A 24106-nucleotide genomic window follows, 5' to 3' on the forward strand; every position below is an offset into this window, starting at 1 on the left:
AAGGATCAAGGGGAGCACATTTCTGAAGTTAGCCCTTGTAGAAGATTCGATAGAATCTAGATCCCAGAGGATCGAAATCTGTCCCGATGACAGCTGTTGTACTCTTTTTCCCTTGGTGAGTTTTCTTGAAGTTTCTCACATGAGGTTTTTAACGAGGCAACAAAGTGCAAATGCAATTTGCGTCACCATGTACTCTTTCTCCATATTTTTCCCATTGGGTTTTTGGGAGTTTTAAAGAGGCATGTGTTGGTCGCGGTATTCGCCCAAGGGGGAGTGTTAAGTAACCCTAGTTAGGGTTATGTGGGCAAATACCGACTTTGCCCCTGAGGGGTCTCATATCTCTATAAGGAACCTGTACACCCCTTCATAATACAGAGAAGAGAAAGAGGCCAGAGGCCCAACCCTATATCCAGTGTCTCGTGTGTTTCCTCTGTTGTGTTTATGGGAAGGGAGACGGGTTCTCTACATCTTCTCGCGCCTAATCTGCTGACGGGAGGGAAGGGAGCGGATCTGGTGATCCGTGGTAACGTAGTTCTCAATACTTCGTAGTTGGTCTCAAGTACAGCGAAAACGCTACAAGATACATTTAACACCATCATCGGCAATTTGCTCGAAATAACATATCATAGTTTCAGACCAACGGAAAAAGAGCCAAAAAGAGAGAGAAACACTGACAAATTAATCAAATTCAAAAGAAAACAGCCTGCAGATCTAAAAGCCTGCCTCAGTGGTAGTGACAACTTGCATCATCGTCATGGAACAATCCGATAATACGTGCATCAGTTATGCATCATCGGCAGCCAACGAACCACCGGCAAGAAGAAACAGTGTCACGAAAGAAACTCGGAGAAATAGAGATTTGGTTCTGGGAAAGCTGATGCATCAGAGAGATTCCCATTAAAGACGCAGTCTATCATGCCCAGAAATGGGTTCTGATGTCCCTGTCTTGTCCTCATCAGCTGCTCTCATCTAATCCCACCAACCCAAACCGCCAAGAAAAACGATTATAAAAAAAAGCAAGAACCAAAGATCCAGAACAACAAGTGGAGAAGGCACTCAAACAACGCGGCACATCACGGAACGTACTAGCCGCTACCCGCAGGCCGTAGCCCGGATCGAACGAGGCGACCTGAAGGAGACCTTGGAATCGAAGGAGATAGGCGCGGCTGCGGTGTGCTCTCGGCGAGTACGGTGAGACAGGGCCGGCGATTATAAATAGCTATCACCGATCTTCCTAGGGTTCTTATGCGCTGTGTATGTTGTAGTTTGTGGGCTGGGCCGCCTATCGTGCACGAGCTGGAACGGGCCCTATGCACTCATTTATTGGGCCCGTTGGAGGTATGTATTGTTTTCTCTCCTCCTATGATTTAAGGGGAAAACCCTACAAGATTAATATGAGATATCTGATATGAATGGAGTAAAACAACTTCACCTATGATATAGGAGATCTCTATCCACATTTATATGTTGGTTCCCTGAAAATGCAAGAGTGCAACAACTAGATGCTTTCTTGTTGTGGAAGGTGTCGCTTGTTGATCTAATTGTGTGACATGTGGACTGAACTTTCTTGAACCTGAGTCTAAGACGGTCTTACTGAGTTCAAGCTACTTAGTCCAAGTTCGAGTTCCCGTCTAGGCCTAGATTAGTTGCTCTTCTCTCTTGACGTCTCGACGATTGATGTACCTCAGGTGCCTCTAGTACATACTCTTCTCATAAGTACTAGTAATTAAAATGTGTACATTAAAATAACTAATAATATTAATATATACAAATGTATAAGCAAGTACTATGAAGTTTGGTGACTGCTAAATATTTCTTTGTTTCTATTATTAATATCAATCTTTTTTATCTTTTGATTGGGCTAATGTTGGTCACTTGTTCTCAAATGCTATAGATCAAGAACAAGTCAACACAATTGTTAATGAATAAAGCCCTTCGTCCTTCAAAGCATTATTTCCTTTCGAATATAATGATCTTCACATGAAGATCATGAAGGGCGACCTTCATCATCTCAGCATATAAGTATAAATATGAATACAAATAAGAATGTGAAAGAACATTAAAGAATGTAAAATAATGACCAGATCCTCACAATTTATTTGTATTTATATTCACATATAAGGATTAACATTAATGATATTTATAATACAGTGATACCTTCGGTTTGCCAGAAGGTGGGAATACAAAGATGACGCGAGAGAGAGAAATTACAATCCAGCGTGAACAGTACGATGTTACTGTTCATCTATTTATAGGCACGGGACGCAGCCCGGATAAGATTACATCCATGCCCCTGGCATTTATTGTTCATCATAATGCGAGTTAACAAGGACAAAGTAGTCTTTTCCCCCTTAGGTCGGTTCCGTCCTTCATCCTTGCTATTATACCAAGCCGAAGCTCCTTTAGTCATAGCTTAGGCGTTCATCCATGTCATCTTCGGGTTGTATCTTCATATTACACACGCCTTTATCATAAGAGAACCTTCATCCCAAAGTCGAAGCCTCCTGTACTAGTCTATGTCATACTAAAAACATATGATTAGTCACGTTTTTTAGGACCTTCGAAAGAGGAAGGCTCCCAATAGTAACCCCTTCGAAAGAGGAAGGCTCCCAATAGTTGCCTACATACATCAGATCAGGATTTGGTTGCCTCCCAAAGGTCACGTTGTTTCTGAGCGTGGCGTTGCCCTTCTGGCTGCTGACTGTGACCCAAGATAGGTGGTAGCGGTGGTGGTGGTGGCAACTGAGCCCAAGAAGCTTGAGAATGGCTTGCCAAAGCAACAGAGGTCGTAGGCTGTTGGTTGCCTACATACTCTAGGACATAAGGAGAGTAGCATGAAGTAGTGTGGAGGACTTGCTTCGGCTGATTCTGCCGCGCTTCAGCTTCAGCAATTTCCTTCTGATTCTGAATGGTGACATGACACATCCTTGTTGTATGGCCCTTGTCCTCGCCACAAAAAAGGCAGTACAACTTTTGGGGTTGATTTCCAAACCTTCCACCACCAAAACTTCTTCCTCCTCTACCTCTCGGAGCTGGCGGTCTGAAAGAAGTCTGTTGCATGCTCGAAGTCTGAGAATTATGATGGCTATGTTGAGCATTGCTGGCCCTATCATCGTTGGTATTGGAGTTGTGGATTGATCGGACATGCCTGGGGTGAAGTCTTCCTCCGAAGCCCCTGGTCATCTCAGAAAACCTGTATGCCTCCTCCCTTCTTTGGCGAAAATCATTGTCAGCCCATATGTACTCATCCATCTTCTGAAGAAGCTTTTCTAGAGTTTGTGGAGGCTTCCTAGAAAAATATTGAGCTGTAGGTCCGGGCCGAAGCCCCTTGATCATGGCCTCAATGACAATTTCATTGGGCACTATGGGCGCTTGTGCTCTTAAGCACAAAAACCTTTGGACATACGCCTGAAGGTACTCCTCATGGTCCTGTGTACATTGAAACAAGGCTTGAGCTGTGACTGGCTTCGTCTGAAAGCCTTGGAAGCTAGTGACCAGCATGTCCTTGAGCTTCTGCCACGACGTAATTGTTCCTGGCTGGAGAGAAGAGTACCAAGTTTGGGCCATATTTCGGACTGCCATGACGAAGGACTTTGCCATGACGACAGCATTTCCCCCATACGAAGATATTGTTGCTTCGTAACTCATCAAGAATTGCTTTAGATCCGAGTGCTCATCGTACATAGGCAACTGAGGTGGCTTGTAGGATTGTGGCCATGGGATAGCTTGCAATTCTGCTATTAGAGGAGAAGCATCATCAAAGGTAAAGCCACCGTGATGGAAGTCGTCATACCATTCATCCTCATTAAATGAGCTCTCCTGACAACGCTCCCTGTGCTGAGGCCTTTGGTCATGATCATCTTAGGTAAGATGGCGCATTTCTTCAGCGGCTTCGTCGATATTCTTCTGAAGGTCGGCCAGCTGGGCCATCTTCTCCTTTTTCCTTTTGAACCTGCTGATGAATAACTTCTAGGTTCCTGATCTCCTGGTCTAGCTCCTCCTGAAGTGTTGGGCTAGTAGCCTTTCTTTTCTGGCTTCTGGCTTCTCAGAGAGAGAGCGTCTCCTGGTTTGTGTCCAGTGGCTGCAGTGCAGCCCCTGACGCTGCTGTCCTCTTCGGCAACATGACGAAGGTTGTGAAAGTGAGTACACCAGAGGTGGGCGCCAATGTTGGTCACTTGTTCTCAAATGTTATAGATCAAGAACAAGGCAACACAATTGTTAATGAATAAAGCCATTCGTCCTTCGAAGCATTATTTCCTTTTGGATATAATGATCTTCAGATGAATGTCATGAAGGGCGTACCTTCATCATCTCAGCATATAGGTATAAATATGAATACAAATAAGAATGTGAAAGAACATTAAATAATGTAAAATAATAATTAGATCCTCACAATTTATTTTTATTTATATTCACATATAAGGATTAACATTAATGATATTTATAATACAGTGATACCTTCGGTTCGCCAGAAGGTGGGAATACAAAGATGACGCGCGACAGAGAGAAATTACAATCCAGCGTGAACAGTACGGTATTACTGTTCATCTATTTATAGGCACGGGACGCAACCCGGATAAGATTACATCCATGCCCCTGACATTTACTGTTCATCATAATGCGAGTTAACAAGGACGAAGTAGTCTTTTTCCCCTTAGGTCGGTTTCGTCCTTCATCATTGCTATTATACCAAGCCGAAGCTCCTTTAGTCATAGCTTCGACGTTCATCCATGTCACCTTCGGGTTGTATCTTCATATTACACACGCCTTTATCATAAGAGAACATTCATCCCAAAGCCGAAGCCTCCTGTAATAGTCTATGTCGTACTGAAAACATATGGTTAGTCACGTTTTTGAGGACCTTCGGAAGAGGTAGGCCCCCAACAGCTAAGATTTTTCGTTCATCATAATCGAACTCTTTGTATTTGGATACGTTCTCATTATATTTAAACACTATTAGTTGTTCTTGAATTGCTCCAATCTTTTCCAAATAGAGTAGTTCTTCATTCATCTTCATCAACTATGATTTTCCAAAAAAATATTAATTGAAAATATTATTATATTAAATTCAAAGCTAAGACACCTTATTATAGTGAAATCAACATTATTGTTGTACACATTGTTGACATACCTCGATATATTTTGAAACTAACTAACTACCTATAAAGGTATGCATATATTCCCAAACGTAGTATCCACAAAGATTATTCCCATGCTCCTGTGTCACACACTAAAACCAGGAAAAGTTATGGACTATTGTTGCCAAATAACTTATGAGATGTGCAAGCTTCCTACATAAATAAAAGTTTGGCCTAAGCTTTAAAATTTCTTTTAGGTCGGGCTACTTATTGCGTAGTCGCGTCCATGCTATGCATAACAAAAATGATGGGTCCTTGGAGCTTGATCGAATCGTTTAGAGGTGTAAGGATTTAAGATTGAATGGTAGGAATTACTTGTTAAGAAGGTCCATGACTTTGTAACTCTATGGTTAGCTCCCTCATCAAGTTAAAAGTTGTTCCATTGAGATCACCAGAGTATCAATTAGAAGTTGTAGAAATGTTATAAATATGGAGAGCAAATTAAACTATGTATTCAATTACGAAAAGGTACAATGTATGAGGTAGTGGACATTAACTTAAAATTGCAAGGTAGAGTATGTATTGCATAAAATGTTGTTTCTACAAAAACTTGAGCAATATTTTGGGGACGTCAGCGCGAAAGTCCATTTGGTTAACCACCACCAGATCATTGAAGCTCACATTGTAAATCCCCTCCTTACGGCATGTCTAGATCTCCATCCTACACGATACGAAGTAGTTGTAAGGGCACACAAGGAGGCATTGAATATATATATTATCAACTTGTATACAAGAGAGATGGCAAATACTTATAGAAGCCATCTTAAATGTATCCTTGAAGTCCAGCAGCACCACATTAAGGCTATTATAGAAGTTAGAATATTTTATGAGCACACCAAAATACGTATTGTTAGAGGCTAAATCCTTCGTGTACCACTCATGGAGTCCATGTATTTGTGTTGGTAAGTATTTCGCTAACTCTAGCTTCGCTAGAGGCTTGGCATGCCATAGGTGGGGAGGAGAAAACAAGCGAAAGGGGTAATCTCTCGCTACTGGCAAAAAACTATGATCCAGACCAAAGCTTTTTAGAGCCTAAAAATATTATGGGATTGGTGAAACCATGGTCTAAGATAGAGTTTTTAGGTAGGTGTGCTCGTGAACACCTTTTGGCCTAAAATACCATGGTATGCTCTCGGGTCAATTTTTGCAAAAATAGATATTAGCTATATAATTTTGTAAAAGTTGAGTAGCATGTATACAATTTATCCATGCTCAAAATGCTATTGTCCTAGGACTAGAAAATAGTTTTCCAAACAGACCCTTAGGAGTTATGCAACACTTATGAGGTGTTTGGTTTGATGAATCACTCTATCCAAAATGAAGTGGTGCATCATAGATCCATTCTTCAAATTTGGTGGGATGACTCCATTCCACATATTAGTACTAAACAACTAACTATAAAGAATAAGGTGGTGATGAATTAACTCACTCTATTCCACAAACCAAACAAAAAAGTGAGGAGTGAGAAGATGATAGACTATATCATTTCTCAAACCAAACACTACATTAATGCAGTGCAAAATAGTTCATGGCCTACTACTGTGAGACGAGACATGAAAGTTACTATTTACTATCTGATTCACCGTGGTAGAGCAGATTACTATATACTTTTTAGACACTAACGTCATTTCGTTGTATCCATCAGATAACATACTTCGGCAGTCTTAATTTATAATCTGTTTGACTTTTTAACAAAGTCGATTTATTATTTTTTTGCAGAAATTGATACAATCAAAGCTCATACTACGACATTACAATAAAAATAAATAATAATTATAAAATTTATAAAATAAAACAAGCTGATTAAATCGGTAAAAAGTCAAACAAATTATAAATTGGAATAGAGAAAGTATTAAAATAACAATAAGACGTTCTGGGTTCTGGCAGCAAGCAGAACTTGGATTGAAGTATCAAATAATCACTAATAGAAAAGAGCTCAAAGCCTGCGGCACCCATAAATTATCACTGGCGGTTTCAGACTTTCAGTTACCGCGCGCCAGTAAAAAAACCAGGTGGACCCGGCTTGGGAACCGCTACTGGCCCCTAGCACTGGCGGCACTGAAAAACGACAGTACAAACAGCTCTAGAACCGCCACTATAGAGCCTCTGTGTACTAGTGAATGGAACAGTTTAGCCTTGACTTGTGTTCTTTTTTGAATGATACGCAACTGTACTAGGAGAAAAAACAAATCTTTTTTATCCAAGTTAGGTGTATATATAAGCAATATAGATTATCTTTACTAAGTCAAATATACTTCACATACAGATAGACATCATTGCTCTTGGTTACATACACTACGTGAGAAGAGCACGTCAACGGACGGACGACGCGTCCTAGGGTCATCACAAACACGGGTTTGCTGTGTCTACCATAGCGTATTAGCGTGTCGATCTGCTGTAAGGACCGCAACCTATCACATACGTGCAAAAAACACCGCGCCTGTGATGAGCACGTATCACAGACAGTGCAAAGACAACGCGCGCCTGTGATGACAAATTAAAAAACAAAAGAAAAAAAAATTGTGGTCTTATATATATCATACATGGCATCAGATTATATATAGTAGCCAATTGCTAATTAGCAATTGACTCATGAAGTAATATCAAAAGCCATCACAAGTCCCTCCAACAAACTGCAAGTAAACGTACTTTGCTACTGGAACTAAAAAGATAAGAAGCTTAATTCATATATATCAGCAGGATCTTATCTGCTTGATTGTGTTACAGCTTGTAAGAATATCTAAAATCACTGAAAAAAACTCCATGTTAGACAAAAACCTCTGCCTTCCCCTGACTGTTTTCATCCAGATCACCACGCACTAGTTGCAGTTGTGAATATGACGTTTCTCTGAATCCAAAAATAAAAAATATAAATAAACAAAAGATGAGTAAGAGCAAACTTGAGATAAATCATCACTTCTATGATATGAAAATCTAGCCGCTCGAGATGAATAAGATTGGACCTCACATCGTTGAAGTCCAGTTTAGGAGAGGTATGGCATAATCTATGGACAGTTAACCACATAGGAAAAAGGCTACACTGAAAACTAGTGTATGAAGATTAGAATTACTCTTTTTTTAAAGGAAGCGGCAAAAGACTTGCCTCATCAATATATTAGAAGAGAAATAGATACTGAAGACTGAGCAAAAGAAAAAACAAAAAAAGAGAAAAACATACACTAACTCAATCTAACATACACTAAAACTCACAATTTGATCTTTCACCAATTGCATACACTAAAACTCACAATTTGATCTTTCACCAATTGCATAACCTGGATAGCAGATCTTTGAAGTCTATGAAAGATTCTGTTATTTCTTTCTAACCATATATTCCACCAGAAAGAGATGAGGAGTCCATCGAAAATCTTCTTTGACTCCTTGCAGCAACGATTCCTTAATCTCTTCCACCAATCATACAACTACAACGACCCGGGGTTAGAAACGACACTTAGAAAGAACAGATTGGCCCAAGATAGGATCATGTTCCAAACCTCTACAAAAACGGGCAGTCTTTGCCTAAATGAGGCATAGTTTCTTGTGATAAGTTGCAAAGACAACAAATTGGATTGCAAGGCCATCCTCGCTTTTGTAGGTTGTCTGCAGTCAAAATTATGTTATACAACATGGTCCATACGAAAAAACGACATTTTGGCTCAATTCTCGCTTTCCATATAGGAGAAATTTTGATTTTACAAAAATTCGTTGTGAACTGAATTTTGTATGCACTACTTGAACTGTAACTCCACCTCCATAAAATAGTATCGTCGAGATCATTGAGTGCTGTTGATACCTTGCCGGAGGGAAATGAATTCTTTTATCTCTTCCTCATGTGTGTAAGGAGAACAAAAGTGCATCCAGCGATTATTTGTAAGGGCTTGGCATGCTTTCATGAATAAGGTTGGCGCAATGTTCTTTAGCGCCTGACCACTACAGAACACTGTGCTCCCACAATCAGCATAATACAGCGAGGAATTGGTCAGGAACAAGCTATTACATCTGCATATATATCTTGTGCTCCTGAGGTACATGTTGTCACTGTGTAGATCTATCTCCTGAGAACAAAATTTATGACACGGCCAACAAGAGCAAACTAGCTAGCAGGGAAAATAAGTAAAGACTAACATGTTTAGAGAACATATATATTATGTGCAAATCAACCACTTGGTGCAAACTGTACAAAAACAAACACGTTGGTGGAGGTGAAAGATGGAAGGGTCATTTTGAAAACTGATGATGGTGGGAGAGTTGTTTTAAAAAAATTATCATAATTGTTTACACGATTTGCACCAAATAATTGGTTTGCACCTAATATGTTCCCTATTTGCACATATTCAAGTTCAGCACATAACAGCTCATTCTGCATGCAAGCTAAGAAAGAGCATAGTGCGCTCATCAGAACAACGTCAAAATCAATTAAAAGTATATGGACTCACCTTACCCACTGGCTTGGATATATAGCTGCAGCCTGCAGGCATTTCTATCCTTTGAAAGAAATTCCAAAAGGCCTACTTTCACTAGGATTATTTATTTATTTATTTATTAGTTCAGGTTCTCTGAAACCCTGGATCAATACTACTCATGCATTTAAACAAACAAAAGGAGACAAATTCTATTGTAAATTCACATACAAGACACAAGTACAACAGCATAATCTGTTTTCAGCTGGGTACTTGCAGGGGATGATCTACCAGAATAAGCAGGAAGACATGAACTAAATTAGCTAAGAAAACTTACCAGTGTGCAACATATGGCTCAACCCTGCGAAGCATGTTAATAGTAAGCCTTGTTGATCTTCACGAACACAGCATTGAAGAAACAAACCCAACTAAAAGAACACATCAACTTCAACAAACAGGTCCTTTGCCTCCCCCCAAAGGAAAATATGCATGTTAATCATTATTACATGCAGAAAAATTAAATTGTACAAAATTAACTTCTAGAATTCAATTTATTTTGTGCTCTTTCTTTGTGGGAAAATCATTCCATCTTAGTTACCTTCATGTAAGAATCCACTAATGCAAGGTATTCCTTTCTTCTGAAGGCATCATCAACTCTTGATTTGGCTTCCAAGAACCTGTCTTTCTCTTTCTTCAGATGATACCTACATAGCATAAAAAGGAATATTTTTAATGCTATGTAGGTTCCAACTTCAACGTAGAGTTGTAGTTAATTTTGACGTAGAGTTGTAGTTTATAATTAAATAGTCTAAAAAATATTTTTAATTTAAAAAACCCTAAATAAAATTACTTATCTAAACGTTTTTTAAAGATTCACAACTCTAGCTTCACGATTTTCCTAGAGCACCTAATAACCTGCTCCATCAACTTCATAAAATTTTCTGAAGCTGGAACAGTCCCAAACAAGACCTAAACCACTATTAGATTTCAATTTTCAGCAAACCTCAACAGGTTACTTAATACTAGATACAAGTATTAAATCTTTACCTTGAAAGTGAAATAAGCCTACGTACACTTAAAACTTTCTGTCAACTCAAATCAATCATATTTTTGTACCTGACCAAGTGGCAAGTGACAAGGCTACTTGAATCACATGATAACCACATCAAACATGGAGTGATGGCATTCTATATATAGAACAATCTAACATGTACCTTACTATATGACACGTCAGGCTCTAGCATCTTATGGTCCCAAGCATTACATTTTCTTGCTCCCTGACAAATATTGTAGAGGAGCACTTAGAAGGGTCCTTGTAGAACACTACTTCAGCATACAATTGCTTAAGGTATTTTAGTAGGAAACTGAACATATGCAGTAACCAATTAACTAGAGCACCAACCAATAGCACCACAAAAATAGTACTTGATAAAACAAGGTGGAACTCCGAGGTATAGTCGTTCGCCCCATGGACCCTTGGCATTTCGGGAGTCGGGAGTTAAGCGAGATGGAACCGCGAGACATGGTTGTTTGTCTCCCGGACCCTTGTGCGTTAGGGGTCGAGCGAGATGGAAAAAATCTATCTTTCATCGTTCACCCCTCAAACCCTTGTTTTTTCAAGGGTCGGGAGTCAGGCGAGACGGAACCGGCTTCAACGCTCCTGACAGTCTATGCGCCACCACGACGTCCTCGTGGTCACCAGTCCATCCGCGCCTAGGTCTTTAGGACCGAGGGTAGAGCCAAAATGCGTAAGGGACAATGCAAGGTCAGGTTGTACTAGCTTGCCCTTGAAACCTCAATGCCCAAAAGTGCTCGTGTAAGTCGATGTTGTTGGTTGTTACTTTTCAAATGAATCTATTTGTTGTCGATCACGGCGTATATTTGCCATCATAGCATGGAGAGCTCTTCCCTACTCCTCGTGCCATAGAAGTCCATGGCACACCGATAGTCCACTGCACCACCTGTTGTCAAAGTGGGGGTGCCGACCCCATTTATGCCAGCGGCCACTTCTTTGGAGGAAGCGGCCTCGATGGTGACACCTACGTCGAAGGAGACCACGCCATCGAAGAATGAGGTCGACGACCTTGTCTCACCGACAAGGGCTTGTCGGTCACGCCTTCAGAAAAAGAGGGGTCATGCCACAAGAGCTACCTTCGCTCGTGCCCAAAAGCATCATCGTTGATGTGTCGTCTAGGTCTGGGGCCACTATGCCGCTACCACCCTGAGGTGACAAACGAGCCCCCTTAAGGGCGCAAACTCGTCCCAGAAACCCAATAGGGCCAAGCTGCTCCCCTTTGAGTGTTAGGGTCCAATGATGAGGTGGGTGCACTGACAGGATCCCTCACCAGCAATCTTCGTGTTGGATGATGGTGCAAAAGCTGACATGTGGGTCATGTTCCAAGTGGAGATCGAGGCCACAGTGGCACAGTGACTTTGTAAAATGTAGCATTATGGGTGGGCTAGGTACATTCCTTTGTTTACTTTTCTTGTCTTATTTGTCCGCTCATATCCCCCTGAAGACCTTCCTCCTCCCGCGGTATGTTCCTCCTCTGGGAGAAGGATGTGTGGGCCAGTCTCTTGGCGTTGATGGCTCACCGACAAGAGGCGGTCGAGAGGCTTGTGGACGCTCGTTGTGCGGCGATTGACATCGATGCAGTGGAACGAGCTGCTTAGGCGTGCCCAACAGACCAAGGGGCAGGTCACCACACTGACCAAGAAGGTCCAACTCAGGGACATGGCGCTCGATTAGTTATGCAACGAACGTGACAAGCTGGTCGAGACCACCTTCAAACTTAGCGCGAACCGCAACCGAACGACGCGCTGAGCCAAAGCCATGGAGAAGATGCTCGGTGGTAAGTCACCCCCCTTCGCCGGTCTAGATTTCTTGTTTTGTAGAGGTATCTGGCTCCTTTTTCCACTGTGTAGGCACAAATGGTCATCGCCTCTCTCGAGCAAGATTTGACAGCGAACTAAGGCTGAAGCTTTGCCTCACTTGCACTAGAAGTCGCTCAAAGCAGAGCAAAGATTTCTAGGAGGTACACGTTCTTTCGTTCATCATTTTGGTGTCTTCCTTTTGTTTCTGACTTTATTTCGTGCAGAGCTCAAGGGCAGGCTAGCCCAGGAGAAGTCGATGTCTCGAGGCCTAGAGCAAGAGCTCAGCCAGGTCTGATAGTCCCTGGAGAAAAAAAGTGCAGCAAGGATGAGCTTCTTCGTGTTGCTGCACACTTGGAGTGTGACGACCTCAGTGGGGGCCCCAAGTGGAGGGACAAGTTTGATTGCTACCTAGCTTGGGGGCTAGGTAGCCAACTAATCAAGAATACACCGAGTCTTCTGATCACGCGATCCCACTATATCAACGTCAACTAACCAGCGCTGGTAGAGGGGTATACCAATGAGGAGCTAGACAAGATCGAAGAAGAGATGGCTCCCTTGGCGTGACTCTTAGCAGATAAGTCTAAAGAAGATGTCCTCCCCCAAAGCGATTAGCCTGCGTTTTCATAAAACTTAAGCTAAGAAGGCATGTATTGAACTAAAAATGCTTTTGTGTGTGAAGTTTGTTCAAGAAGATTCGTAGCGTCTAAAATGATCCAACCCTTTCTATTTGCTAAGGCCGTAGAATTTGAACTTCAGTTGAAGGGGTTCCGAATACTCTAATGAACGATAGTACCACAACTATCGGGACGAAGGACCCTCGTAGTCCGACCAGTTCTACTCAACAATCTCCTTCCTCGACTTTTACTCTTAATCATAACATTTAGGAAGGGCCAGTTGTGTTAGAGTCTATCAAAGGGGTCGTTCCTTTAGCAACCCTGAGTGAGGGTCGGTCCCTTGCTTGCAACGAGGTCGGTTGTCACTCAGAGCAAGTTTGTGTGTTCAGAGATGAACGTTTACGCTTTTGAAAACTTATTCTTCATATATCCTAGCAGCATGTGAGACTTTAGATAACAAAAGGGAAGACATCGTTGTTTGATGTTGTCGCTATTGCAGATCATGGAATGGCGCCACTGGAAAACAATATCATCCTTTCTTATCGTCGTCACCACTTACTGTTGCGTTTTGCTTGGGCACTTCATCCTGCTTCGATCATCGAGGTCGTGGAGTTCAAAACCTTCGGTCCTAATATCCAGAGAGGGTTGGCAGCATCGAGGTTCCCCTAGTAGCCCTTGAGCAGGATCTGAACCCTCATTGGTAATGGGGTCGGACGTCATTGTTACCACAACATAGGTCGGTATACATCTAGGGGTCGTTCCCCCAATAGCCTCATTCAAAATCCAAGATTCGGGTCCTTGTCGATAATGGGGTCAGACGTCATCGTTATCATGACACAAGGAAGAACATTTTAGAAAAAATGTCCCCGAGTACATGTTTACATTATCGTGGGGTACATGCTCGAGATAACTAAGAAAAAGGGGGACAAGGATGTCTGGTGTCCTCGCTGCAGATCCTATAGATAACCTATAGTAATGGCTCTCCCATCAGTGATCCCACTGCATATCGGAGCCTTGCAAGTGCCCTTCAGTACCTCACTAGGCATGATATCACCTATACGATCTGGTAGGTATGTCTCCACATGCATGATTCATAGGAGCCACACTTGATAGCTATCAAGCGTATCCTTTGATACCTCCATGGTACACTCGAATTCAGTCTTCTCTTTCGACGCTCCTCTCCCCATGAGTTGATCATCTACACTAACGTTGACTAGGTGGGGTGCCCGAACACCTATTATAGTTCACCTTGTGTTCCTTGGGAACAACCTCATCTCCTAGTCCTCTAAGTGTCATCCCGCGGTTACCCGCTCTAGCGCGAAACCCAAGTATTGCGACGTCGTCAATGGTGTGTGGCTAAAGTGTGTTGGTTGCGCCATCTTCTCTAGGAGCTCCATAGCCTGCTCACCCAGAATATCATCTTCTATTGCGACAACGTCAATGCTGCCAACATCTCCATCAACTTGGTCCAGCACCAGCGCACGAAGCATGTTGAGATAGATCTTCACTTCGTCCGCGAGCACATTGCCATCGAATACGTTTGTGTTCTCCACGTCCCAACAAGTTTGCATTTTGTTGTTATCTTTATCAAGAGACTTACATCCTTAGTGTTCTCAGAGTTAGGCCTATTAAAGTTAGAGGAACCCTAGGCCTATATATGGTAACCCTTTCACCAATTAATACTATTTTGATCTATCCTCTCTAACATTTTATGCCAACATTTAACACTATACAACATTGTAGGTATAATCATTCTATGGGTCCTACCTTTTTAGCCTATGTGGCACCTTCTTGTCATATGCCTAAGAGAATGCTAGATATGCTTGGTGTAATTTCATCCACACACTCACTTTAATTCTATGGTTAACATCTCTATTGATGCCCCATATCTTTGCACCATCAATCCCAAATATCAAAAGGTTTTCTTCTTGGGTATTAATTAATATTCAGAACTATTCTCTTCCTCCTAAGGTCAAATAGTGATGGAATTGTGCTAAAGCTAAAAACCCTTGGTCTCTAGTTTGTCGACAAAAATATAGTCTGTCATCCAACTTCCATTAACTAGCACTACATATTTAGCAAAAGAACATACACCAAGGGACATCTACTTGTAGGTCCTTTGTGATGATCTTATCCATCACCAAGGTATATAGATAGGGCTCAAAGTAAATCTACAATGCAGTCCTATTTTAACCATGATGTCATGTGTCAAAATCTCATAGAAGACTCATAAACCAAGTGGTATAGGCTAAATTAAATTGGACTTGGATGATTTGATTGCACCAAATAGAATAGTTGAGTCTCAAATCAACAAAGAACAACTAGTCCAACTATATAAAAATGAATAATGTCCAAAAGCCAGCCAACAACCGAATTAAAATGCACAATGAATGACTACCAAAATGCATAACACACAAACCAGCCAAAAATGTAACCTAAAAATGGTTACCTTTGCATGATTAGTAGGGGGAAAGGTACAATGAGCATGTCCACATATTGCTATATATGGTGTTTGCTAAAACTGCAAATAATCAAATAGTGATCATGAATTACATTTAGTGGTGGTATACCATTAGCAAGTAAGGACATAGATGTGAAAGCTAAAAACAACTTCTCATATGTATGTCGGGCCTTCAGAAAGTTGGCATGAGTAGACATAAACATTTTTGTGTTCAGAATTAGCTTATATATAGGATCTTTTACTGAAAATGGAACTACCTAGATGCAGTGGTCCAAATGTAGATTAAACATATCTTTTATGAAAGAGATTATTCCAATTACTTTCCTGATCAGAAGCTGCACCAGCACCTTCTCAATTTTTTTCAGCTAAAGAATTAATCACTACTTAACTCTCGCTATAGAATAATTTCATGTATTGCTGGTTTGCAAGAGGAACTGTTATGACCACTGGTTGATTTTGATTGGAAACTGTTAGATATTGCAATAAGAAACTTCATCTGCTAGATATTATCAAGAGAATTTGTAAAGCAATATAACAGCAACAATCAAAAACTAAAGCAGCATTCAACTTTTATCTTGATTCAGTATGTGGTATCCATATACATACCACAATATCACATACAATTAGAACTGAAACCAAGCACAGACGATCCATATGTGCTATTCATAACTGTCACTTAATTTATCATGACCAAGGCAGAAAGAAATGGTTAACTGAAACTTCTGTAATAAGAAGCTAATGAGCAATAATATTAACTAAATACGTGGACCATACAGCAACGACACAACTGCAAAGGTTTACACATTGTTTGTCTAAACGGTCATTTAGCCCATTTAAACATCGCGTAAACGCTACATGGTGGTATGTCATTCCTGTTTAATCACCCATTTTAATTGACCGTGTAGCCTGTTAATGGCCCGTTTAGCCTGAATAATAGCTAAACTAAAGGTGACAGTTCACGGTTTAGCGTTTAGGAAAATATTGGGTTTACATAATCAATATAAATAGATATATTCCGAGCCTATCTGAAACTTTTGCAATAAACTAATGAATTCCAACAGCTTTGTGGTGGCTTCGTTTGATCTTCACTACAGGTGCACTTCAAAGAGTGTAGAGGGAGATGGTGCAGAACTGAAGGATATAACAAATGATATAGAAGCACTGAAGACATGACTAGTGTTTTTTAGATAATGGAAAAAAAACATAAATACATGCTAGTGAGAAATCAATGGGTTCAAAGAGAATTCTATTCTGCATACAATAAAACGACCATATGTTGTACTGTGGTATTACAGATTTTCCATAAACTAAGTTAGGAGGGGCAAGAGGTAGATCGAGAACATTCTTGGACCCAAGGGTAACTAACAAGCCTATATTATCTCGTAGATTATTGAAAAGGATTCAGGAAAACTAAGAACGGCGACGCACGCAAGGGGTGAAGGGAACACTAGGATCAACAACTGCATGAATGAAGCACTTAGCTAGCTCATATCACAAGTAGGATTACCATGAGATGCGAAATACCCATCACCATCAGAGACGAAATCAATTAACCATGCATAGAAAGGCAAGCAACAATAGAAGCACAATACTAGTAGCAGGACATGATACGAGGAGGCATGCACACGCTTTAACAGAAGCTGTAGGACGAGAGAGGAAGAAGCCCGAACTCACCTGCTGGATCGGAGAAGAAACATTAGTTTCCAGATCTAGAAGAAGCAGCCGTCGCCCGCCGCCGGAGGTAGGTGCCGTGCCGATCTCCGGCCCTTTCACTATGCATCCAAGCAGATCTGGCTCCGACCACCAACTTCGTATGGCTGCCTCGCCCACCTCTCTCTCAACAGTCACAGAACCACACATGAGATGAGCACATCGAAAGGGGAAAAGATCCAATAGTTTTTGTGTGCAATCTTTACGGAAAGGAAGAGGAAACGAGTAGATAAGTAAGAGAGAGAGAGAGAGAGGAGGGCTAGCAAGGACTAGTCAAACAGTGCTTTCCGTTAATCACACTCGTCGGGAGGAGAGCAAATAGAGGTGCTAACAAGAAAAAAACCATCACGCACGCGTCCCTCCCCCCCCCCCCCCCCCCCCCCCCAAGGCTGAAGGCTGGCTAAAATTCCATCATCGGAAGCCTCAAAGATGGCAACGAGAACCTCGCCGATAAAAGAAAAGAAACGTTGCCAGCGTAAGAATCCATGGCGTACATGCGCTGGGCGGCTTCCATAAAGAGTACCTTATTCCAAAGAGCTAGCAGAGCTCATCGTAATCCGAGCAGGGCACAAGATAAGGTTTCAGGTAGGGACACGACCAGGCCGGCAGGCGCCTCAGAGCAAACAGTGCCACCACGGCGACCGATGTGAGGCTGCACAGCCTGCACTGCACGACGACGGCGACGCATCATCGGCGCGCAGCGATGGACGGAAGTGGGACGGCGGTGATGGATGTATACGGCGGAACAAGTCCCAAGGATGAGAGAGAGAGCTGACAGAAAGAGAAGTGAGCACGCAACAGCAGCTGCGCCTAGGCCTAGGCTAGGCATCCATCGATCCGTCGCTTTGGGGCAGCCGTATATAGATGCAGTCTGGCCGATGCGTGCTCACTCTCTTCTGTCAGCCACACCATCTAGCAGCCAGGCCCCTCATCCGCCCATCCCGCCGTCGACCACCGCTGCAACAGTACAAAGCAGACGCAACAAGAACTGGACACGAAGAGAGAGAGAGAGAGAGGGGGCAACACGTTTACACAAACTGATCTTCATGTCATCTTTCCCGAATTGGGGAAGGAGGAGGAGGCAGCCGTCCAGCTAGATCTGGGAGGCTATCCTACTGGCAGCTTGACTGGGTTTCTTCACTCGTTCTGGTGGAAGAGGGCTTATATAGAGGAGACGGTCCCCAAATTACCTTGTTCTTTCTTGCTAGTGGTGCCGCATAGCCCTACAGTGGTTAGGGTTGGACTTAGGAAATAGTAGGGTTTATGAGGCTAGGTCCAGCACACTGGCCTTTTTCGTTTGCTGTTGCGACCCCAACGGTAAGCGACTTGGCCGGTCGTTTGGTGGGCCTGCTGACTAGTCGTTGAGGTCGATAATGACTGAATTATTGAAGTGTGTGTCAGGTCTAATTGATATCAACTATACATGTCCGAATGGACATATCGGGCTAGTCCGCTCTGGGCACAACTGGACACAGCACGACTCAGTCATACCCAAGCACGGTATGCTACTTATATAGGTCAGACCGGGCTGACACGTGCGCCATCTTTGCTGCCCAGGCACGACACGCCCACATTTAGGGCTGGAAAAAAACTCGAGCTCGACGAGCTGGCTCGGCTCGGACCAGCTCGACGCTCATAACGATCCCGAGCCGAGCCTGTTTTTTTGGCTCGTGAAAAGAGCGAGCCAGCTCGACTCGGCTAGGTACAGCTCGCGAGCTGACTCGTGGCTCGACCCAACAACAATTTATTATATAAAATCTTAATTAGCATATAATATTAGTACCGAGTAGACAATAATTTATGTTATTTGAGATTATTATACAAAAATAATCTATTTTCTATATTATATTAGTGATATATCTATTTTACTAATTTAAAATATGTTATTTAAAATATTTTTAAGATTTTATATTATAATTTAGAGAGTAGATTTACGTTTATGGCTAGGCTCGTTGGCTCGCGAGCCCGGAGCGAGCCGAGCCAAGCCGCTTTTCCGAGCTCGCCAGATGAGCGAGCCGAGCCGAGCTCGGCTCGTTGCATGAGCGACCCGCGGCTCGGCTCGGCTCGTTTCCACCCCTACCCACATTTAAGCGGGTCGGGCTGGGCTGGGGGCACGGTTAGCCCGTTAGTGTCGTGCTAGGCTTGGGTCCAGTAACCAAATACACAGAATATATCAAATTTAACAGAAAAAACCATACATGTACATAAAACATCTCATTTAATAGAAAAACCTTACATTCACATCAAAACTGAACATAAGACATTCAAACCAACATAGGACAAGGCAAATAGGCTACAAAATAGTCTTTAAATGTTGTGTAGCCTTAGTGCAATGTTTCCTCATTAAAAACCTTCCTATGTAAAAACTCACACCTCGTGAGAAAACCATAGGAAGGAAAAGAGTACAACCAGCTCCTTAAATTATTTATAAGTTCATAGTTCAATCCACAGTCCATATGAGCATATTACAAATAAGAGAACATAAATAGGTAGAAAAAGAAAGAGAGAATAAGTTCAAGGTTGTTTGCTTCTTGAACTCTGTGGTGTTGCTTCCTTTCTCTTATATCCTTCTCCTTCATGTTCCTTTCTTTTGTTCCCTGGTGATACTCGATGCTCATCATCTAGGTACATATCCTTAAAGGTTGCTTCAAGATATTTGGTTTCCTTCTCCACAGTATGTTGCTTGTGCTGGTCAGCCAACTCCCAATCCTTGATACAGGAGAGCACCTCCACCATGTATGTCGTCGCCGCTCCTCGAGCAACCTGCTAGCTGGACTGAAAGTAGATTCTAAAGATATTAGAAACAGGGACAATCATAACATCTTTAGCTAGTATAGAAAGAATAGGATAAGTTTGATTGTGACGTTGCCACCAAATAAGAATATTGAAATCAGGGCCAAATTTAGTTTCAGTGTCACTATCAAGGTAAGAAGTTAACTCAGATAAACCAGTAGATGTATCAGATGTACCAGTTGTACCAGTGTTGCTGTAATTTTCATCATCATCATATATCATCCCATGCCTCGTTGCCTTACTAGAACCACTACCTGAGTGTGGTTGAGGAGTCAAGCAAACTCCTCCAAATTTGGCCTCATAAATTTGATACATCTTAGTTAACTTGCTTCTAATACATGAAGGTATCTACTATAATCAGTCCCATTAAAAGAAGATAATCTTTGAAGAACATTATGAAAGCCCCTCATATTTGCTCTAAGATCAAGAATGAAAGCAAATGCATAAAGAATGGGTATTTCCCTCCAATATTTCAAAAATTTTGTTTTCATAGGCACAATAGCATTTCTAAAAGTTCATGGTTATCACAACAATTTTTCTGCAACAACCCAATGATTATCACTCAACAAAAAAGACCCATCATCTTTGCAAGAATAATTAGCTGTAATCCACACAGAGAAAGTGCTATGATAAGGAACTAAATGTTTAAGCATCATGAATGTTGAATTCCACCTAACATCCATATTTACTCCAAATTTACGTGGTCTAACACCAACACTCATGCAATACTGTTTATAAGAAGCAATTCTTTGATTTGAAGAGTTTAATAATGTTATAGCAGTCCTAAAGTCTTCAAGATATGGTTTCAAATGTTTCAAACAACTTTTAACAATTAGATTAATAATATGGCAAGCACAACGCTGATGCAAGAAGATATTACTCAAATCACTCTCATTCCTTGTAGGTGCAGGTACCAAATGGCCAATATAACCAGAAAAGACAGGTTTTAGAACATCAATAACAGTTTTGTTAGATGAGGCATTATCAAGCACAATAGCAAAAACCTTATTAGTAATGTTATAGTCATTTGCAACCATTTCAACATGCTCAGCAATGTTAAGACCTGTATGAGCTACCTCTATAGGTCTAAGACCAAGCAATCTCTTTTCTAAACACCAATCGGAGTTCACAAAATGAGCAACAACAGTTATATAGTCCTCTTTAGCTTTACTAGGCTGTATATCAGATGTCAAAGCAATAGATGAAACATGTTTAAGGACTTCAATAAGTAGTTCAACACGATCATTAAACAGTCAGATCAAGTCTCTAATAGTAGTTTGCCTAGAAGATTTAATAAACCTTGGATTATGGGCACGAGTTATATACTCCTGAAAAGCACTAGATTGGCAAAAACAAAGTGGCAGGTCTAGCCTAGCTATTAAGCAACAAAGCTCAGTTCTAGCAATAGAAGGGGAATACTCCCAGTGATTAACAGATCCATCTGCATTATATTTAAGCAAAGATTGAGTTTTTCCAAATCTATCCTTTTCTTTCTTAGCAAGGCAAAGATCCAGGTGTCAGATCAAATGGCCAGTTCCAGATGAAGATTTAGCAGACATGCTATTCTTGCAGTGAATACAAATGGCAGATATTCTTACCTCCTTACCATTTTGCATCGTAGTTACCTCCTCAAAGTGCAGCCATACCTTAGAGGTCGGAGCTCTCCTCCTAGAACATTTATCAGGCATAGGGACAGAGGTGTTCGCGTCAGCGTCGGGCTTGTGGAGCCCGTGTGCGTGTCTGTTCAAGTCGTCCCTGTGCCCGTTTGGGCCCGGCGTCGTCCAAATCGATGGTACCAAGGAGGAGGCACCGAGCATCGTCTGCCTCATTATGTGCTTCAAGCCGCCGCTCCTCGACCACGGCATCGAGACTGAGCTCATCGTCAGCCGAGTCCGTGGACATGGCCACCGCCTCTGTTGGCTTCTCCGGCTCCTCATGGTGCGCGTCGCACACACACACATGACGCACACCTGAACAAATCAAGGTTTAGGGTTAGGGTTACCTGCTCATGGCGGTGAAGCGAGAGACCGAGAAAGGAAGACGGCACACACACACACACTTCTTATGGCGGCGGAGCGAGAAAGGAAGAGAGGACTGAGAGACCGAGATTTAGGGTTACCTGCAACACCGAAGCAACGGATCCACCAACCACAGGACAGACGGTAGAGGAAGAGGAGCGAGCTTAGCAGATTGAGGTTTAGGGTTAGGGTTACAGTGACCAAGCGGAGCGAGAAAGGAAGAGGAGAGTATGGAGCGAGAGAGGAAGAGGAAGATTAGCACCAGTCAGAGTTCTTCTCCATTGGCGCCGGCCGCCAGCACGCGCTAACGGCGGGCGACAGCACAAAAATCGCCAAACCGAGTCACCCACGATCGCGAGAGAGGAGAAAGGAGAAGGAGCTAGGGTTCTAAAATGTGGCGCAGGTGACGGGCTCACGCAAACGTAGGGCGTGGTGTCCTTTTTTGTCGGACCGAGGCCATGCTAGCGGCTAACCAGGCCGGCCCCATGCCGACACGGCGTGCTAGGCCGCCAGCCCAAGCACGGCACACGCACCGGGTCGGGCTAGCACGGGCACGGCGGCCTACGTGCCGTGCCAGGCCTAGGCCGTGCTAAGGCGTGCCAGGCTGTGGGCTGCACATCGGGCCAGCCCGGTTTGGACATGTATAATATCAACCTTCTAGTATTGATTTAGCGTCTTTTGATTGACTGGCGCCGTTTTAACGGTTTGGATTTCAATTTTTTTAAAAAAATCCTAAATATACCGTATAAATAGGGTGGGTGTTTGGATTCATTCACACATCTCACTCTCCAATTCACAAGTCTTTTTTCCATTAGCCTTCCGCTCTCTGTCTCGCTATGAATAAGAGGTGGAGTCCGAACTTTGATAAGTTCACCGACTTGCTCACAAGCAGTCTCCTAACATCTCGAGTTCCCTATTGGTGCAGGGCATGTCTTTGATAGTGTTTCTCATGTTCGTTATCGATAGAAGGATGTTCCTGCTCATCCCTATTCCTTAACTCCACAACCTTTGTTTCCATATTTGTATCCTCCACCTTCATATCCATACTGACTATTTATCAATGCTCCTACTACTACTATTGAACCTCCAATGACCGACACTCCTCTTACTACAATTGAAGCTCCTTCCACCAACACTTTGCTTCTTTTCTTCAGCCTTGCTCATATTTGTACCCTCCATTGTACTCATATAGGTATCCATATGATGCTCCTCTTTATGAATAGTATGGTGCTCCTCCTCCATATGCTCCTTCATATGGTGCTCCTCCTTCATATACTCCTCCATATTGTGCTCCTCCTCTGCTCCTTCACTCATATGGTGCTCCTCCCACATATGGTGTTTGTGCTCCTTTTTGTCCTCTCGTCGGCATAGTAGTGCCCCCAGGCAGTCACAATGATGCAACATTCAACCAGTCCACGTACTGCGGTGCATCGTAGTTCCAATCACGAAGGGCTAAACTAAGATAGAGGTTCAAAGATTGGTAAGTACATATACTTATGTGTTGGACACAATTTTTAAGTGGGGAACAATTTTTTAGTTCATAAATTTATTAACCCACGTGTGGCTATTGCGCTTCATTGACCTTATTGAGGACAACGACAAAAAGGGATCAGCCTTTTGGGAGCCAAAGAGTGTATATATACAACTCCACCACTGAACCTTCTTGCCACCTAGTCCACGAGCAATTGTAAGGTCACTCTCTTCAATGGTATCTACAACCGTTTGCCTGTGGGCCGACCGAGCAAATCAAATGATGTTATGCTCCTTGAAGTGGCATAAGGGAGCTTCCACAACCAACCCATCAAAAATAGACTTTAAGCTAGAGCACATGAGACATGCTCTTCAACACTAGAGCACTAATAACAGTAAAAATTGTGGTGCTAACAGTTAAAGTTGATGTGGCGTTAACAATAAAAATTGTGCACTAGAGTACTGTAGCACATAAAATTTGACAATGATCGATCGATAATGCAGTCGATAGTGTGCTTGGTAGATAAAGTAGTGGATGGTAAAAACCGGATGCATTGGTCCAGCATGAGGAATTGAGGATTGGATTCTATTCATTTTCTATTTCATATAAGAATATACCTGGTCTGTG

At 42.3% G+C, this 24106-nt stretch overlaps 1 long non-coding RNA gene and 3 other non-coding genes across 4 annotated transcripts; all 4 read right to left on the bottom strand.

Moving 5' to 3' along the window:
- Window positions 1–720: 720 nt before the first annotated feature.
- On the bottom strand, window positions 721–799 carry LOC111591089 (small nucleolar RNA snoR122). Its single transcript, XR_004856851.1, has one exon. It is a non-coding gene; the product is annotated as a small nucleolar RNA snoR122 (small nucleolar RNA).
- A 77-nt stretch (window positions 800–876) lies between these two features.
- Window positions 877–966, bottom strand: LOC111591061 (small nucleolar RNA R44/J54/Z268 family). Its single transcript, XR_004856824.1, has one exon. It is a non-coding gene; the product is annotated as a small nucleolar RNA R44/J54/Z268 family (small nucleolar RNA).
- Window positions 967–17720: 16754 nt separating this feature from the next.
- On the bottom strand, window positions 17721–18332 carry LOC115029010 (MIR156fHG). The gene has a single exon (NR_163694.1). It is a non-coding gene; the product is annotated as an MIR156fHG (long non-coding RNA).
- MIR156f (microRNA MIR156f) lies at window positions 17953–18119 on the bottom strand. Its single transcript, NR_121017.1, has one exon. It is a non-coding gene; the product is annotated as a microRNA MIR156f (primary transcript).
- Window positions 18333–24106: the final 5774 nt, after the last annotated feature.

Source organism: Zea mays, chromosome 2 (genome assembly GCF_902167145.1).
Source record: "Zea mays cultivar B73 chromosome 2, Zm-B73-REFERENCE-NAM-5.0, whole genome shotgun sequence".
NCBI classification, from domain to species: Eukaryota; Viridiplantae; Streptophyta; class Magnoliopsida; order Poales; family Poaceae; genus Zea; species Zea mays.